Genomic DNA, 20466 nt, shown 5'->3' with positions numbered 1-20466 from the left:
TTGCGGAATCTCTTAGTCTCCAAACCTTGGAAAGAACTGCAGGTGATGTAGTCCAAGTCAATGAAATAAGCCTCAGAAAATTGATGCCTACAAATAGTGACTTGTTAAAGTCAGAGTCCTAGTTGTAACGGCTGAACCCAGAACTTGATCCTAGGTCTTCTGGTCCCACAGTAACCTTTTCTGTCATTGTACAAAATAATCAGCCAGTGAAATACTTATCAACATATCTGAGATGGAACATGTCTTTCATTTCAAACCAGATCCTCTTCTAGTCTTCTCTTTTTGAACAAGTTAGTACCACAGTCATCTCACTAGTTGCTAAAGCCAGAAACCTAGAAGTTTTCTGAATAGCTCATTCTTTCCCATCCCCCATAGCTGATTTTATCCTCAATAACTTGCCATCAGTTTTATCCTATATCGGTCTCAAATCTACTTGCTTCTCTCCATCATTTTCCCACCTCCCTATTTCACTGCTATATAACTTACTAATTTTCTTGCAGGTCTATCCTGACCATTCTCCCATCTGTTCTCCATAGTGAAGCCAGAATGATCTTTTAAAATGAGAATATTTCTACCTCTCTGCCTGATTTCTTCACCACTTAAAACCACCTCAATGATTTTCCATTGCTGTTATATTGAGATCTATGAACCTAAACGTGTTAGCAAGCCCTGCCTAACCTCTTGTCTTAAACCTCACCTCTTTCCCTGTATTTTTCCCCTCCAGACACATTGGGCTTATATTGATTTTGGAATGCTTCCTACCTACTCCCCCTATCCTTCCAGTCTTTGCCTAATTAGTGACTAATTATTCTTTAAGTCCTAGTTCAGGCATCTGTCACTCAGTGAAGTCTCTCACATTCCAGAGTACTCCATGCCACTCCTCCACTCCTTTATTTTAATCAACATTAAGTAAACTGTGTTTCTTTCCTTCAGAGAATTATCTCACTTTATAGCCACATAGTCATAATTGCGATCCTTTGATTAAGGTCAGTCTTCTCACCAAACTGGAAATTCCATAAAAGCAGGCCTTTGTTATTTTTTGTCCCCTGTTGTATTTTTTTAAATCCTCTATTATATTTCCAGTACACAGCATAGTGAATGGCTCCATAAACATTACCTGAGTAAGTGAAATAATTCTCTGTAAGATCTGGCAGAAGACCTTTTGTCTCCAGATAAGTAGCCTATAAGTATTTTTCTATTCTGATTTTACTTTTAGGCCAGTTCCAGCTTTTCTGTTACAGTGAATAGAATGGAGATATAAGCTCAATTTCTGCTGGAGAGATCAAGGCAGTTGCAGGGTCCATTAGTATTTAAGTGAATTTTGAACTTAATGGATTCTTCAATTCATTCTGGAAGGAATGTAATTGTAGGTTGACTATAGCCACAATAGCATGATGCCAGGAATCAGGACTTTAAAGGCTTTTCTTATGGAAGTAACTTCTGAATCAAACCCCAAAGTAAACCTATAGTACTTATTGTCGGTGCAAGGAGTTCAAAAAGTTTACCATAGTATATGTGGATTAAATGAGCTAATACAAGTTAGTGCTGGCCGGGTACGATGGTTCATGCCTGTAATCCCAGCACTTTGGGAGGCTGAGGCAGATCCCTTGAGGTCAGGAGTTCAAGACCAACTTGGCCACATGGTAAAACACTGTCTCTACTAAAAATACAAAAATTAGTGGGGGCGTGATGGCATATGCCTATAATTCCAGTTACTCAGGAGGCTGAGGCAAGACAATAGCTTGAACCCAGGAGGCAGAGGTTGCAGTGAGCCAAGACTGCGCCATTGCACTCCAGCCTGGGCAACAGAGCGAGACTCTGTCTCAAAGTAAAAAGAAAAACAAAACAAAACAAGTTAATTCTAAGAATAGTTATTAACTCATAGTAAGAATATGTGTTAGGTAATGTGTGTAGAACCAAAGAGACTTTGAGTCAACTTTTTAGACTGGGTGTAGTGGCTCACGCCTGTAATCCTAGCACTTTGGGAGGCCAAGGTGGGCAGATCACCTGAGGTCAGGAGTTTGAGACCAGCCTGGCAAACATGGTGAAACCCCATCTTAAAAAAAAAAAACCTTTAATTCAGGAAAGCATGAATTTCTTTGAACACTGTATAAACTGAACTGTGTTGAAAAGAATTACTTAGCTTGTTTCTGCTTCCGTTTTGTGTTTAGGACCTTTCTCAATTTTACCTACTCTTATTATAATTTAAAAGCCCTTTTTAGATCCCTAGAGTAAAATAAGAGATATATCTTGGCTGATTACTAGAAACAGGAAAACTTTAGCTGATTACTTCACTGGCATCTTTGGTAGCAGCAACTTAAACTTGAGATTCCAGGCTTGGGTTCCTTTAAGGCTTAAAGCTTTCAGAAGTAAATGTACTTATTTTGTTAAGGAAATTCTTTGGAGACTCTTTTCATTAAATAATTTTTATTATGTCTGAACATGGCTTTAACTTGCCAAATTTCCCTTCTTTCTTTAGTGTAATTATTACTATTATTATTATTGAGACAGAGTCTCACTCTGTTGGCCAGGCTGGAGTACAGTGGCAACATCTTGGCTCACTGCAACCTGCGTTTCCCAGGCTTCCAGGCTCAAGCAATTCTCCTGCCTCAGCCTTCCGAGTAGCTGGGATTACAGGCATGTGCCACCGTACCTGGCTAATTTTTGTTATTTTTAGTAGAGACAGGGTTTCAACAGGCTGGCCAAGCTGGTTTCGAACTCCTGACCTCAGGTAATCCGCTTGCCTCAGCCTCCCAAAGTACTGGGATTACAGGCATGAGCCACCACGCCTGGCCTAGTTTAATTACTTTTAGAGTGTGAAGATCAGTATCCTATTTTTGAAATTTAATATTTTTTCAATTCTGACATATTCAGCTATGGTTTATTTTCATTTTTAGGCCTTTAGCAATGTTAATTTAAACCTGAGAGTTTTAAACTATGTTGGAATAATGAATCCCACTGAAACTATAATAAAATGTTTTGAACTTTCTTTCTAGAAAAATGTTTACATATTCAAAATATTGTATACAGTGTTTCACTTTTCACAAATAATTCTGAAACTTATTCATATATTGTTTTTATTTTTTGGAGGGGGAGCGGAGTCTCGCTCTGTCACCCAGGCTGGGGTGCACTGGCATGATCTTGGCTCACTGCAACCTTCGCCTCCCGGGTTTAAGCCATTCTCCTGCCTCAGCCTCCCAAGTAGCTGAGCCTACAGTCATGTGCCACCATGCCCAGCTAATTTTTGTGCTTTTAGTAGAGAGGGGTTTCACCATATTGGCCAGGCTGCTCTTGAACTCCGGATCCGCCCATTTGGCCTCCCAGAGTTCTGAGATTACAGGTTTGAGCTACCATATCTGGCCACATGTATTGTTTTTAAAAAGTGTTGATCCTCTTTAGATATATTACTAGTATATTTTCATTTAGTTAACATGTCCAGTTCTATTCGGTTTTATTAAAATTGATTTAATATAGTGTTTAATTTGTATAACACCAAGTTTCTAGATCCTCCATCTAAAAGCAGTAATAAAACAAAAAAAATCACATTTGTGCTAAGTGGATTTTTGGGAGAATGCAGAATTTAAAGCAATGGCTATTTGTATGGCAATTATAGCAGTTTTTATTACTCTATGTTTTAAAAATTTAAGAGATTCTTAATAAAAACTGATTTTTTAATTAAAAATCATTCTTAATAAAAAGTGATTTGTGTTAGGCATTTTTTTAATGGATGTTTTCTTTTTCTTTTTAAAAATAATTTTATTTTTAAATTTTATTTTTTTGAGACTGGGTTATGAGGCTGGCCAATTTTTGTATTTTTGGTAGAGATGCGGTTTCACCATGTTGCCCAGTCTGGTTTCAAACTCGTGGGCTCAAGTGATTCACCCACTTTGGCCTCCCAAAGTGAGGTGTGAGCCACTGCACCTGGCCTAAAGGATGTTTTCTTGAGTGATGGCTTTTGAATTATTTTTGGTAGGACTTGGAATGCTTTTGTGGATTGTTGGTTCTAAGTTTCCTATATCAGGGATTCTGGACCTGCCATTTGACTAGCTGCATACATTTTTAAGTTGAGGAGAACCAGAAAATCTTCCAGGAACTTTTAGTGCTGTAGAATCCTTTGGATTCAGTTTTTTTTAAAGAACCGCTGGGTCCATCCAGTTTTAGGATGACTGAGGTTATAAAATTTTCTGTAGTTTTTTTCTGCCCTGTCAGGTATCTTGTGATTTTATAGATTGCTGTCATCATTTTCTCCCTTGGTTATGTTATCGAATATCTCATGTTTTTTTTTTTTTTTTTTTTGAGGCAGTCTCGCTCTATTGCTCAGGCTGGAGTACAATGGCGCGATCTCAGCTCACTGCAACCTCCATCTCCCAGGTTCAAGCAGTTCTCCCTGCCTTAGCCTCCTGAGTAGCTGGGATTACAGGCACCTGCCACCACACCCAGCTGATTTTTGTGTTTTTTAGTAGAGATGTGGTTTCGCCATGTTGGCCAGGGTGGTCTTGAACTCCTGACCCCAGGTGATCTGCCTGCCTCGGCCTCCCAAAGTGCTGGGATTATAGGCATGAGCCACCACCATGCCCAACCCTCATGACTTTAATATGATTCAATATCAGCACTTTACAGATGAGTCCTGAATCTACCTCTGTAGTGCAGACATGTGTCCTGAAATCCATACTGCTGTCTTAACATATCCAATTTGAATTGGCATCTCAAAATCAGTATGTTCACAACTGGATTCCTGTTTTTTTTTGGAAATGTAATTTTTTCCTTCTCAGTTGGCAGTGCAGTCTCTCGAAAGACTTGCACCCTTTCTTTATTCCTTCTCTCATACTCCATGTTTAGTCTATTAGTATTGTTACCTCACCCTTCAAAATATATCCAGAATTCAAATACATCTCACTATCTCCACTGCTACCACCTTGGTCAGAGATGATACTCTTACCTGTTAGGCAGATTAAATGTCAGATCCTAATCCCTGGAACCTAACTATTACATTATTTGGAAAAAAATGTTTTTACAGGTGTGATTCAGGATCATGAGGTGGGGAGATTATCCTGGCTGGCTCTAAATGCTATCATATATACCCTTTGAGAGAGTGGCAAAGGGAGATTGACACACACAGGAGGAAGTGATATGAAGATAGAGACAGAGTTTGGAGTTTTGTGGCTGTAAGCCAAAGAATGCCCATAGCAACCAGAACTTGGAAGAAACAAGAAATGGATTTTCCCCTAGACCCTCTGAAGGGAGTTCGGCCTTGCTGACACCTTGATTTCAGAGCAGTAATACTGATTTCTGAATCTGTCCTCCAGAACCTTAAAAGAATAAGTTTCAAACCATATTGTGTGAGGTCATTTGTTGCAGCAGCCATTGGAAATTAATACATTCCCCTATTAAGGATTTCAATCAAGGTTGTTGATTGTGTTTGGTGTTACGCCATTGTTAATCTAAAATAATCCCCCTCACCTTCTTTGTTTTTCATGGCACTGACTGCTTTTAATTTAAAGAGTCTAGGAATATTGTCTTGTAGACTATCCCACATTGTGGAATTACCTGATTGTTTTCTCATAATTAGATTAACATTAAACATTTTTTGGCAAGAATACCATATAGGTGATGTTGCATAAAGCATATTACTAATACAACTGCCAGAGTGATTCTTTCAAAGCATTAAGTCAAAGCACATCATTTCTCTCTTTAGAAGTCTCCAGTGGCTTCCCCATTTGTTCAGAGGAAAAGCCAGAGCCCTCATGTGATCTGGCCATCCATAACCTCTGGAGCTTTCTCTCCCTCTCACTCATTATATTGCTTTTGTCTTGCTATTTCCCAGAGAATCTGAGCATGCTCTTGTCTCAGGACCTTTGGTTTAGCTGTTCTGGTTGCCTGGAAAGCTCTTGGACCGCATGTATCTTTTGGCTCACTGTCCTACCTCCTTCATGTCTGCTTAAATGTCCCTGTATCAGTGAGTCCTTTCCAGATGACTATTTTTAAAATTAGATTCGCCACCCGCTTCCCACTGCTGATTCCTCACTGCTGCTTTACTGTTGTGTTTTTCCATATCACCCTCTCTCATACTGTGTAACTTATTTATTATGTTTATTGTATATTGCCTGCTTTCCCTACTGAACTTTAAGCACTATGGTGACAGGAATTTTTGTTTTGTTCCCAGAGTCATCCCACGATGGTATGTTCATAGCAGGCACAAAATAATTTGCTGGATGGATGAATATGAACAAAATGAAAAGGACTGGGAAGTTTTAGATGAAAATAGTTTAGATGAATATATGCTTCTTTGCCTTAATTCACAGTAGAGTCACAACTGTATTTTGAAATAACTTTGGATTTGCAGAAGAGTTCCAAAGATGGTGTAGAATTCCTGTCTACCCTTCACCCAGTTTTCTCCAAATGTTGTTAACATTTCACATAACAGTGGTACATTTATCAAAACTAAGAAATTAACATGGGAATAATACTATTAACTAAACTCCAGGCTTCATTCGGATTTCACGAATTTTTCCACTAATACCCTTTTTCTGTTCGACTGTCCAAGCCAGGCTACTACATTACATTTACTTGTGTCTCATTAGTCTCCCGTAATCTGTGCAGAGACCACTTGTTAAAAGATTCTTGTGCATTATTTGCTCAGGTGAATATTTGATTCATTTATTCAGTCACTCAGTCGTTCATGCCTCAGCATTCACATCATGTGAATATTTCTAAGGGAAAGAAAGGTTATAAAACTTAGGAGCACTAGAATACGTATCCACAGGGCATTGTTGAAGTTTAGACAAGATCATAGGATTTGACATATTTTCTGGGTCACATGCAGAGTTTATCTAGTCTCTTCTCTTCTGCCACGAGAGCTTCCCAATCCTGTTCATGTCATTTGAAGGGATGAATCCTAGCATAACCATTAACTGTTTGTGACTTTTTAATGGGTAAATGTAATTATTTCTGTAGTAGAATAAAGATGTGTTAGGTACCTGACTGTGTAATGCACTGTATCGGACTCCTCCTTGTGAAGGGGAATGTAAAGAAATTTAAATGAGTTTTTTACTAGCTCTAATATAGGTAGTATATAGCTAACAGACTATAATAACAACTGGTTTGATAGCACAGAGGAAATTATTAATGTTAACTGGGCGAGGTGAGAACTAGGGAGAAGATCACATTTAAACCTGCCCTTAAAGTGTTCATAGTATTTTTTAAAAAATTTATTTGAGTCAGGTTTCACTTCCACTGCCCAGGCTGGAATGCAGTGGTGCAACCTCTGCCTCCTGGGCTTAAGTGATTCTCCCACCTCAGCCTCTGGAGTAGCTGTGACCACAGGCACTTGCTACTATACCTGGCTAATTTTTGTATTTTTCTGTAGAGAAGTTTCTTCATGCTGCCCAGGCTGGTCTTGAGCTCCTGAGCTTAAGTCAATCCACCCATCTCAGCCTCCCAAAGTGCTGGGATTATAGTGTGAGCCACCATGCCTGACCTCATAGAATTTTTTAAAGCAGCTTTATTGAGATATTATTAACATATACATATCAAATGTACCATTTAAAGCAAACAATTCAATTGCTTATGCATATATTCTCAGAGTTATGCAACCATCACCACAATAAATTTTAGAACATCTTCATCAGCCCCAAAAGAAACACCATACCTGTGTTAACTCCCCATTTGCCCCTTCACTCCGCTCCTGACAACAAATATTCTTTATATCTCTGTAAATTTGCCTATTCTGGATATTCTATATAGAATTGTACAATATGTGTCTGACTTCTTTGCATAATATTTTCAAGATTCATCCACATTATAGCATCTATCAGTACTTCATTCCTGTTTATTGCCAGATACTCTATTTTGTAGAAGTATATTTTAGTTTTTAATTCATCAGTTGATGGACATTTAGGTTGTTTCTACTTTTTGGCTGTTATGAATAATGCTGCTATGAATGTTCAGATTTTTGCATGGACAGACACATGTTAATAATGTTGGGTATATACTATGTTTAACCACTTGAAGAATTAGCAGACTATTTTTCAAAGTAGTTACTATTTTACATTCCCACCAACAATTAATGAGGGTTCCATTTCTTTACATCCTAGCCAACATGTGTTAATGTCTTTTTTTCTATTTTAGCCGTGCCAGTAGGTATGAAGTGGTATCTCATTGTGGTTTCAATTTGTATTTCCCTCATGACTAATGATGTTGCATCTTTTCACATGCCTGTTGGTCATTTGTATATGTTCTCTTGAGGCATATAATTTTAGTAGATGAAGAAAGGGGAATGGAAGGGAACAAGAGAACAGGGAGGGACAAAGGCCTGAGAAATGGTGAGAGAATCAGTAAAAGAGAGAGTAGGGCTCTCAGATGATGAGAGTTAGGAGAGGACTATAGAAAACTGGGTCTCTAAGTTGATGTGTCAAGTAACACTGTCTTCTGCTTTAAGCTTACCTTGCTGAAATATCTTTTTTTTTCTTTTTTGTTATTTTTTCCCTTTTCTTTCTTTCTTTTTTTTGCTTAAATTTCAAAGATATTCTTTCTTTTGTAAATGTCCCAGAGTATCATGGCTAGCTTATTCAATTGATTCATTCAACCTTTAAATAATTATTGAGGGCCTTTATTTATTCCAGGCCTTCTAGGCCATGTTAACGAGAGGGGCAGATCAGTGAGCAAAAAGAGACAAAGTCCTTGCTTTTCATAGAACTTATTTTCTAGTGAGGATGATTTTGTACCAGTAAAAACCTGTCTTGTAGACCGGCGTGGTGGCACATGCCAGCACTTTGAGAGGCCAAGTCAGGTTTATTACTTGAGGTCAGGAGTTTGAGACCAGCCTGGCCAACATGGTGAAACTCTGTCTCTACTAAAAATACAAAAACTAGCCAGCGTGGTAGTCCATGCCTGTAGTCCCAGCTACAGATGTGAAGGGTTTGGGGGGAGTAGGAACACGTAGGCTGAGGCAGCAGAATCACTTGAACCCAGAGGTTGCAGTGAGCCGAGATTGCTCCACTGCACTCCAGCCTGGGCAACAGAGCAAGACTCTGTTTCAAAAGAAACAAAAAACAAAAAACCCTGCCTTAAAGCCTGCCTTTATCCCAGCCTTTTAGCATTTGGTACACAAATCCGGGTTTACTTTGTTTGTGCTATTGATGATTTTATTGGATTGGGTCATAGCCCTTTTCAGCTTCCATCTTTTTAGACATGTTTTATTTCTTTATTTTCAATTTTATTTATTTTTTAAGACAGAGTCTCACTCTGTTGCCCAGGCTGGAGTGTAGTGGTGCAATCTCGGCTCATTGCAGCCTCTGCCTCCCCGTTCAAGCGATTCTCCTTCCTCAGACCCTCAAGCAGCTGGGACTATAAGTGCACACCACCCACCACACCCAGCTAATCTTTGTATTTTTAGTAGAGACTGGGTTTAACTGTGTTGCTCAGGCTGGTCTTGGATTCCTGGCCTCAAGTGATTCTCCCTCCTTGGCCTCCCAAAGTGCTAGGATTACAGACACGAGCCACCGCACAGCCCTAGACATGTTTTAATCATTTTATCCCTCACACAACAGTAACCTGGATTTCCCCCTGGCATTCTTGTTTCTCTCTTCTGAGACTGTTGCAGTGGAAGTCCATTTTTCCACTATAGTTCATACCAACTAATGAAAAGCCTATGAACTATAAAGAAAAGGTCACGTGCATATTTTAAACATACTTTCTTACCACATGTATGTGTTTTTATCAACCTTTTGTTTTGATAAAACAACCAGGGATTTTTCTTTTTGGAGTAGGAGGTGGGATTTGTGAGCCCTGCATCACTTTGAATAAGGATTTACTGACTAATATTTTGTGGTCTTTCTTAAAAAACCCCACCTTGGCTAAGTTATGAATTCAGTATCATAGACAACTGCTTAAACAGGTTGGGAGTGGCTCTTGGTAAGCAAATTCAAGTAGAGGAAGCAGAAGTGCACTGGCCATGAACATTTGATCCTCTGGACACCAGCCGTTATATATTATAAGGGAAACAAAGCAGTTGTTCAGTCCGTGTCGTTGGTAGGGGATTGGTTAGGAAACTTTCTATATATTCCAGGTTAAATATTATTCTTCTGTGTTCAGTCATCACACTGTAGATCCCTCTTTTAGAAAACTTATTTTACTATTCTGATTGTTTACTTGTTTGTCTTCCTTGTGGAATTTCATAGTCTTTGAGGGCAATAGTATATTCTCTTGTTTTATTCTAGTTCCTGCTATATACTTGGCATATAGTTATATATTGGATTTAAAAATGAATTAATTGACTACAGGCTCAGTATAAATCAATAATATGACTAGGCTGACAAAAATAAAAGTTTAGTGTGACTCCTAGGTTGCATTAGTCGTGTGTTGTGTTCAGAATAATTATATACATTTATATTGTGCTGAATTGGGGTAACAGATTTTAAGATGCACATTGATTAAATGGAGTACATCTCCCAAAACATGCGTTGTATGAGACAGAGACTGTGTCTGTTTTATTTACTGCTATATATTTAGTGCTATAATATAGAGTATTAATGCCTGGCAGACAGTAGGCTTAATGATTTTTTTTTTTTAATTACTGAATTTGGGGGATTGGAGAATAGCATGTTGAAGCATCTTTACAATTTCTTGAGAAATGGTAAAATGGATAGGATGTGCTTCCTTAGAAGAATAAATTAGTGAATATATCAACCAGTTTTGAAAATTTGAGACCTGGTTATCAGAAGAAAATGTGGTCCTCAGTAGCTGTAGAGAGTAGGAATAGCCCAGCAGTTTGGGAGACTAACTCCGGAGAATCTCTTGTGCTCAGGAGTTTGAGACTAACCTGAGAAACATAGGGAGACCCTGTCTCTGCAAAAAATAAAAATAAAAAAAGTTAGCTGGGTGTGGTGGTGGACACCTGTGGTCCCAGCTACTTGAGAGGCTGAGGTGGAAGGATCGCTTGAGCTAGGAGTTTGAGGCTACGGTGAGCTGTGATCATGCCATTGCCCTGCAGCCTGGGTGAAAGAGTGAGACCCTTTCTCCAAAAAATAAAAAATAAAAATAAAGCAGAAATAGAACTAGGAGAATAGAAGTGGTAAGAATACAGAATGTATCTTAAGGGTTTTGTTTTTTGTTTTAAGATAGGGTCTCACTCTGTTAACCAGGCTGGAGTGCAGTGGCATGATCACAGCTCAGTTCAGCCTCTACCACCCCAGCCAGGCTCAGGTGATTCTCTCACCTCAGCCTTCCAAGTAGCTGGGATTACAAGCATGCACTACCATGCCCAACTGATTTTTGTATTTTTTGCAGAGATGGGTTTTTGCCATGTTGCCTAGGCCTGTCTCAAACTTCTGGGTGTAAGCGATCTGCCCACCTCAGCCTCCCATAGTGCTGGGATTATACATATGAGCCATTGTTGCAGGGCCCAAGATTTTTTTTTTCCCCCTAATTATCAAGATTATTACTTAAAAAACACGGGAGGTGGAGATGTATTCATGAGATCACTATAGTAGAAAGAAGGTAAATGATTTAGTAATGTAAAGAAAATGAATTTTTTAAATGAGATGTGAGATTGGGTTTAGACAGATTGTAAATTCGCCCTAATCTAGGCCCTGTAAACAGTAATCTCTTGCTTCTGTCTCCCAGGGTACTGATATTCTTTTATCAGTCATTTGTCATAAAAGTTGTATAGGTCTTCTGACTTTAAGAAGAAATATACATGATTTTTAAAATCTCTACATCCAGTTTGCAAGTTTGGTGGAAAGCAGGTACTATATCTTATTGCAGTAAAACAATGTTTTTAAAGTGATACTCTTGTAGTCCAGAAATCATGGTGTATTAGCATTTGATAAATCATATATATTCAGAAAAATCCCAATTGTCTAAGAGTTTGAGACCAGCCTGGTCAACATGGTGAAACCCTGACTCTGATAAAAATACAAAAGTTAGCTGAGTGTGGTGATACATGCCTGTAATCCCAGGTACTTGGGATGCTGAGGCAGGAGAATGGCTTGAACCCGAGAGGTGGAGGTTGCAGTGAGCCGATGCTACTTTACGCCAGCGTGGGCGACAGAGACTTCATTAAAAAAAAAAAAAAAAAAAAAGAATAACTGTTGAATTTGCTGAATGTGGTATTTATTACATTCCTGCATATGTGATTAATCTGCATATTATATTGAGTAAGTTCTATGAGATAGTACCATAGAAGTCTTGTTTTGGGGATCTTTTCTGCCTCATATCTCTCACCGCACTTATTCATATAAGCTAGTCTATAAATATTCATTAAAAGGCTCAAAAATCTGAGTTCTTAAAAGCCCAGTTATTCATATGAGCAATTATTTTTTGTTTTACAAAAATTTCATATACCAAAAAATATTTTGGTTTGAATGTCAAGGATATTAAACTACCTTGTCATTTTATTCCTGTTGTGTCCTCAGGGCTTAATGTTTTATTCATTTACCATAAACTTAGGATACATAGCCATAAAAAATAATTTTTCTCTGTCTTCCAGAAAACTTGCTTGTGTACTTCCTCTCTTTTCTTCAGATACTTTTTTTTTAAATTCTTAAAGCCATATTTCACACCATGTTTTAATCTGCAAACCCATTAGAAGTAAAAAAAAATGATGACATATAAAGGCTTTTAAAAATTTGAGGTATAAATCTCACAGTGAAACTCTCTGAAGCATACAGTTCAAAGAATTATGACAAGTGTGTATACTTATGTAGTCAACATCCAGATACAATTTCATCACCCTATAGATTTTCTTCCTTCCCTGTCCAGCCAGTACCCCTCCCCACCCAAGCAACCATTGAGAACAATGGTTACCACAGATTAGTTCTTGAACTTCATATGTAATATTTTGTCTTGCTGCTTTGGCTCAAGAAAATGAATCTCATCTCTTAAGATTCATCCATGTTGTTGCCTGAGTAGTTTATTCCTTTTTATTGCTGAGTTCTGTTGAATGAACATACCACAATTTGCATATCTGTTTGCCTATTGATGGACATTTGGATTGTTTCCAGTATTTTTGTTTTGTTTTGTTTTGTTTTGTTTTGAGATAGAGTATCATTCTGTTGCCCAGGCTGGAGTGCAGTGGTATGATCTCAGCTCACTGCAAGCTCCACCTCCTGGGTTCAAGTGATTCTTGTGCCTCAGCCTCCAAAGTAGCTGGGACTACTGCCCAGGTAATTTTTGTATTTTTTGATAGAGATAGGGTTTCACCATTTTGCCAGGCTGCCAGTTTTTTTCCAATTGTAAATAATGTTGCTGTTCCTGTACAAATGTTTTTGTAGATATGTCCCTTCCTAGGTGTAGAATTATAAGTATATGGATAGATACATGTTTAACTTTTATAAGAAACTGTCCAACAGTTTTTTAAAATGGTTGTACCATTTTGTACTTCTGCTAACAATATATGAGTTTCAGTTGGTCTGTATCCTCATCAACATTTGGTATTAGTATTATGAGTCTTTTAAATTTTGATCATTATAGTATTTGATCATTCTAGGATGTGAGGTATGTCTCATTAGTTTTAATTTGTATTTTACCTAATGACTAATGATGTTGTACACCTTTTCATTTGTTTATTGGCTATCTGTACATATCATTTTTACTCTTTTGTTCAGATTTTTCATCCATTTTTAAACAAATGGGTTGGTTTTTATTTTTATTATTGATTTATAGGAATTATTTAAATATCCTGATGATATATTCTTTGTCAGATATAAAGACTTTTGGTTTTCAAAGTTATAAAAATGCTCAATTTAGTGGTTTTTTAGAAAGATTCAGCCGGGCACGGTGGCTCATGCCTGTAATCCCAGCACTTGGGGAGGCCAAGGCAGATGGATCACCTGAGGTCAGGAGTTCAAGGCCATCCTGGCCAACATGGTGAAACCACATCTCTATTAAAAATACAAAATTACCTGGGCGTGGTGGTGGGTGCCTGTAATCCCAGCTACTTGGGAGGCTGAGACAGGAGAATCACTTGAACTGGAGTGGCAGAGGTTGCAGTGAGCTAAGATTGTGCCACTGCACTCTGGCCTGGGTGACAGAGCAAGACTCCGTCTCAAAAGAAAAAAGATTCTTTGGGGATCAAAGTAATGGTCAGTTTATTACTAGCAGAGATACAGTTCTAGTTCTAAATTTATGGTTCTATAAGAAAATTGGTTAAGATATATGTGGGATATATCAGTTATCTATTGAGGTTTAACTGACTACCCCAAACAGTGGCTTAAATCACCAGTAAGATACTATTTCTTAAAATTCTGACTTATCAAATGCTAATTCACATGACATTCTACTTCACGTGGTGTCAGCTGGAGTAACTAACGTGGCTGGATTTTCAGAATATTTTCTGTCATTTGACTTGGGTGACTGTAATGTCCGGAGCCCAGGCAGGCTTCTCCCCACTTCTGCATGTCATTCTTATTATTAGGTTTGCCCAGACTTCTATTTTTTTTTTAGATGGAGTCTCACTCTGTCACCCAGGCTGGAGTGCAATGGCATGATCTTGGCTCACTGCAACCCCTGCCTCCCATGTACAAGCAATTTTCCTGCCTCAGCCTCCCAAGTAGCTGAGATTACAGGTGCATGCCATCACACCCAGCTAATTTTTGTATTTCTGGTCGAGACAGAGTTTCACCACATTGGCCAAATTGGTCTTGAACTCCTGACCTCAGGTGATTCACCTGCCTTGGCCTCCCAAAGTTCTGGGATTACAGGTATGAGCCACCACGCCCAGCCCGACCAGACTTCTTCTTTTTTTTTTTTCTTTTGAGACGGAATTTCGCTCTCGTTACCAAGGCTGGAGTGCAATGGCGCGATCTCAGCTCACTGCAATCTCCGCCTCCTGGGTTCAAGCAATTCTCCTGCCTCAGCCTCCCGAGTAGCTGGGACTACAGGCATGCGCCACCATGCTCGGCCAATTTTTTGTATGTTTAGTAGAGACGGGGTTTCACCATTTTGACCAGGATGGTCTCGATGTCTTGACCTCATGATCCACCAGCCTCGGCCTCCCAAAGTGCTGGGATTATAGGCGTGAGCCACCGTGCCCGACCGACCAGGCTTCTTAAATGAATTCTAAGATAAAAACAAGAGCTTCCAGGACTCTCTTAAGGGCTGGACCTAGGACTGTCACAGTGAGGTTTCTGCCATATTCCTGGTCACAAGGCAAGACCAGATTGAAGAGGAGAGAAATAGACCTCTTACAGTTTCCTAATAAAAAGTAAATTCATTAAAAATATGATAATGCATTAATTATCCCTGTGTTTACTACTAAGTGTCTTTTCAACTGTTTTTTTATTCCATGTGTTAATTGATTCCTCACCACTTGAATTGTACCACCAGTGTTTCTATGACATGATCCCAAAACAAAAAAAAGACTCAGTAGTTTTCACTTAAAAGACAAAGAGGCCCACTGAGCTATTACAGATGTTAATTAGGATTCATTTCCTTTAATATGGTAGAAAGAATGCTATGATACCACTTTAGTGATGAACACAATAAGCTTAATCACATCCTAGGAGCTAAGTATTCTGACATTATAATCTCTTCTCTCGTGGCCCCATCACAGCAGTCTTAGGATTCAAGATCTATTCCTGGGCAACATTATAGAACCAGCGTGTCATGTCCATACAAATAAGGGAAAATATAATGGCTTTGGTAATCCTGTAGTAATCTTTCTTGTCATATACTCTTTTTCATTTTTAAAAATTGAGGCAAAATTCCTATAACATAAAGCTAACCATTCTGAAGTGTACAATTTAATGGCATTTAATACATTCAGTGTTGTACAACTCTTTTTTTTTTTTTTTGAGGTAAAGCTTATTTTAAGGCTAATGAACAGTAAAACTATGTCAAAACAGACTAATAAGATGCCAGTAAGATGGCCAGACATTCACTCAGAAATGACTTTTTTTTTTTTGGTGGAATGGTATGAGAGATATGTTGCCTTACACTTAGGCCACTGCATTCCCACTTAAATGCCAAGGTTGTGTCAGCAACAGGATGGCCTAAACAATCTCAGTTCTTACCTCCTGCCAGCCCCCTAAATCTTCCAAAATTGCAAGAATAGGCCAGGTGTGGTGGCTCACACCTGTAATCCCAACACTTTGGGAGGCCAAGGCAGGCGGATCACTTGAGGCCAGGAGTTTGAGACCAGCCTGGCCAACACAGAAAAATCCCATTTCTACTAAAAATACAACTAAAAATACAAAAATTAGCCAGGTGTGGTGGTACATGCCTGTAATCTCAGTTTCTTGGGCAGTTCAGGCAGTATGATTGCTTGAACCTGTGAGGCGGAGGCAGCAGTGAGCTGAGATCGTACACTGCACTCCAGCCAGGGCGACAGAGCGAGACTTTTTCTCAAAAAAACAAAAACAACAATAAAGGCAAATTTATCTCACTTTTCCTCCTATTCTAGGGATGCTGACATTCTCAGGGAGTCTCCCAAATTGGTCCCTTATAACCCGAGGCTTGGGAGTTTCACAGCACGACTCCAGATCTGAGAACAACACAGAAGTTGTTCTAAGGGGTAAAGCCACCCTCAATAAAACTGGAAGTCAAAGCCTGCATGTAAGCCCCTCTCCCTTCTGCCTAAAAAAGGAAAGGTATTTAGATGTTTTTGTCATGGATACTTTACTGGAGTGAGGTAAGAACTGAACAAATGCAGTAAGTTATTGGAGATTTAAAGATTAAAAAAGGCTGTGTACAGTGGCTCGCCTGTAATCCCAGCAGTTTGGGAGGCCAGGGCGGATGTGTTGCTTGAGCTCACGAGTAACGAGATCAGCCAGGGTAACATGGTGAAACCTCATCTCTACAAAAAATACAAAATTAGCCAGGCATGGTGGTGCTGCGCGCCTGTACTCCTACTACTTGGGAGACTGAACTGGGGAGGATGGCTTGAGCCCAGGAAGTGGAGGTTGCAGTGAGCTGAGATCGTGCCACTGCACTCCAGCCAAGGTGATAGAGCCAGACCTTGTCTCAAAATAATAACAATAATAATAGCAATTTTAGTAATTTTAAAATGTTGATGTAGTTACAACCTCTGATACTTCCCTCACTTACGAAATTGGGATCAGCCCAACTTTCAAAGGGAGGTACATGAATTTAGGACTGCAGAGTACAGCAAATTTTAGTTCCTGATATGGCCATGCCTTCCTAAGAAATTTCCAAAGGTAACTGACTCTCAGTTTAGCCTTTTTTTTTTTTTTTTTTAAGAAGGAGAGAAATCATATTAATTTTCTTTTTTATAAGTGTTTTACATTCCTTGTCAAATTTATTTCTATATTTTTTGTTTTTATTCTTAATAATTTTATTGAAATTATACTGTACATGATATAAAATATCCCAATGTAAACATACAACTAAGTATTTTAGTAAATTTCTGTAATTGTATATCCATCACCACAGTCCATCTTTCATTTTTTTGAGACAGAGTTTCGCTCTTGTCACCCAGGCTGGAGTGAAATGGCATCATCTTGGCTCTCTGCAACCTCCGCCTCCAGGGTTCAAGTGATTCTCCTGCCTCAGCCTCCCAAGCCGCTGGGATTACAGGTGCCCGCCACCTCATCTGGCTAATTTTTGTATTTTTAGTGGAGATTTTTGTATTTTTAGTGGATTCTTTGTGGAAACCTCTAAGGTGAAGATCAGGAAAAGACTTTGTGTGTCTGTGTGTGTGTGAGTTCAAGTGCCTAAATCTTGTTTACCTATCACTTTTTTAAAAATAATTGTAGTGTAAGCTAAATAAAATGCTTGGAGTTTTGCCTGGGCTAGTGAGAGTTGGTGCAAATTCTCATGTGTTTGCGTAGGAAGGTGAAATGACCATCTACTAAAGAGGAAGTAGCTAAATAATACAGATCTCTGGGCATTTTTTTTAAAAACTCAACTTATCTGCTATTTTATTTGAATGGATAAAAATCTAATTTTCCTCAGGCAGCAACTTATTTCTAAATATGGATGAAAAACAGATACCCATTAGACTAAATTGAAAGCTTTTTGTTCTACATTTACATAGCCTTTGAAATATTAATTTCTTAGCAGTCCCTAGGAGGTCTGGGATTTCCTCTTTGGTGATGGTCACTAACCTTACTTGATGTGGATGAAATCACTTGTCAATGCAAAATGTGTCAGTTTAGCCTTTTCTACTGCACGAAGTGATAGACGCTATAAATTGGAGTTTAGAGGTGTCCATCTAGCTTTTCCTAGTGGGAGATGGGGAAAGTTTCACTGAGAATATAACACTGCACTAGGAGCAGATGTTTGCTAAATGGGCAAGGATTGAGGGAAGGATGTCTTAAACTGAGAGAAAACATTTGTAAAATCAGAAAGGGGTGAAGATATGACAGCAAATAATTTACTATAGCTAACATGGAAGAGAAGAGGAAGGGTAGTAAATAGAACTGAAGAGGTAGCCAGGGGCCAAATATAAATTTATATTACAAGCTAAGGAATTTTTATCTAGCCATAAAGAGCCACTGAAAAATTTTATGCAGGGGATTGGAATGATCAGATTAGTGTATTAAGAAGATGATTTTGAGCCGGGCGCGGTGGCTCAAGCCTGTAATCCCAGCACTTTGGGAGGCTGAGGCTGGTGGATCACGAGGTCAAGAGATCGAGACCATCCTGGTCAACATGGTGAAACCCTGTCTCTACTAAAAATACAAAAAATTAGCTGGGCATGGTGGCGCGTGCCTGTAATCCCAGCTACTCAGGAGGCTGAGGCAGGAGAATTGCCTGAACCCAGGAGGCGGAGGTTGCGGTGAGCCGAGATCGCGCCATTGCATTCCAGCCTGGGTAACAAGAGCAAAACTCTGTCTCAAAAAAAAAGAAGATGATTTTGGCAATAGTATGGAGTCTACTGAAGTAATCTGGACAAGAGATGATGTGTACCTAAACTAAGGCATGGGGATGAAGAGGAACTTAGCAACACAGGCAGTTACTTAAATGGGCTAGGGAAAGCAGGAGGAAGCCAGAATCTTTCAACAGTTTAATGGTTTGGATGGATGGTGGTAGTCTTTACTGACAACAGATATACAGGAGTAGAAAAAAGCCACTGAAAAAAAAAAAAACCCACACATTTCTGTTTTATGTAGGTATATTTTGTTAGGAAAGACTAATGAAAATGAAACTGTTTCTTAAATTTAATTGAAATACAGTCACTGATTTTCTGTTATTTTACTTAACCCTGTACAGTTCAGTCTATAAAAATAAGTATTGATAGAATAGCCAGGTGCAGTGGTGTGTGCTTATATTCCCAAGCTACTCTCGAGGCTGAGGCAGGTGGATCACTTGAGCCTGGGAGTTTGAGTGCAGCCAGGGCAGCTTAGTGAGACCCTGTCTCTAAATATTAAAAAACAGGTTTTTTTTGTATTAAAGTGAGTGTCTAACATCTGCACACCCCACAGAATGTGTAGTGGAATTCTAATGCCTTATCTCCAAACTTGGTATACATAACATTGATAAAACCTTTTCGATTGTTTTTGACACCTATTTTATTAAATTAGTGTTACTTCCCTTGGTATCTTTCTATTCAGGCAATCCCTTATGATGAATTGAAAGAAAAACTAACTTTATTGATCTAAGGCTGTGCTGCTTGATATGGGAGCCACTTAGCCACGTGTGACTTGAGTATTTGAAACTTGACTAATTCAAAATGAGATGTGCTGTAGATGTAAAATACTCATTGGATTTCAAAGACTTAATATCTCACTAAATTTTTTGTATATTTATTACATGTTGAAGCAATATTTTGGATACAGAAATTGAATCAAATTTATCATTATAATGCATTTTTCCTGTTTCTTTTTACTAATTTTTGAATGTAGCTACTAGAAAAATTTAAATTAGATATATGGGTCACATTATCTTTCTTTTGTTTTATTCGCTGAGTTTGTTTCAGTTCAGTTTATCTGCCTGGTTTCTGTGCTAGCTGTTTAACTTCTGTGCTGGCTAGAGATGGGCTGCATATGATTAAAAACTAGTTCATTATAAGTGTCTAGAAACTGTAATAATGCAAAATTCTTTTCCCATATTTTGGAAACAAGGTTAAAAAGTTCTATAGGACCCTATAGTTTATTTTATTAGTGAATACCTCAACACAGAATATCTACAGAAAACTGATTTTTGTAGATGTTATTACAGTTCATTTTGAAATCTGTTAAGTTGGATAGTGTTTATTAACTCTTTTGCAGATAAATTATTTCTACAATGAAAGTCTCCAAGCCGGTACATGGACAAGATTGGATTAGAGAAGAAGCTTATTTGAAAAACATTTTATGAGAGTTTTCATTTATTGTCTAAACACTATAAACATTTTTTGCCATGCTCCAGTTGACACAGGCCAAGAAATGTCTGCACAGGTAACAAACACACCTAGCAAACAGGGATGGCTGCCATATCAAAAAGTCTGTCTGCTAATGGGTGCAAGGTTTCTTTTTGGGATGATGAAAATGTTCTGAAATTAGATAGTAGTGATGCTTGCACAACTCT

The 20466-nt window shown here is 38.5% G+C and overlaps 1 protein-coding gene across 3 annotated transcripts in view; it reads left to right on the top strand.

Moving 5' to 3' along the window:
* The window catches only part of DENND5B (DENN domain containing 5B), a 209301-nt gene that overhangs the window by 49812 nt on the left and 139023 nt on the right, over positions 1–20466 (top strand). The window lies entirely within an intron of this gene.

This window comes from Aotus nancymaae, unplaced genomic scaffold (assembly GCF_030222135.1).
Source record: "Aotus nancymaae isolate 86718 unplaced genomic scaffold, 86718_ANA_hifiasm-v0.15.2.pri h1tg000016l, whole genome shotgun sequence".
Taxonomy (NCBI): domain Eukaryota; kingdom Metazoa; phylum Chordata; class Mammalia; order Primates; family Aotidae; genus Aotus; species Aotus nancymaae.
This window is presented reverse-complemented; position numbering and strand designations above follow the sequence as displayed.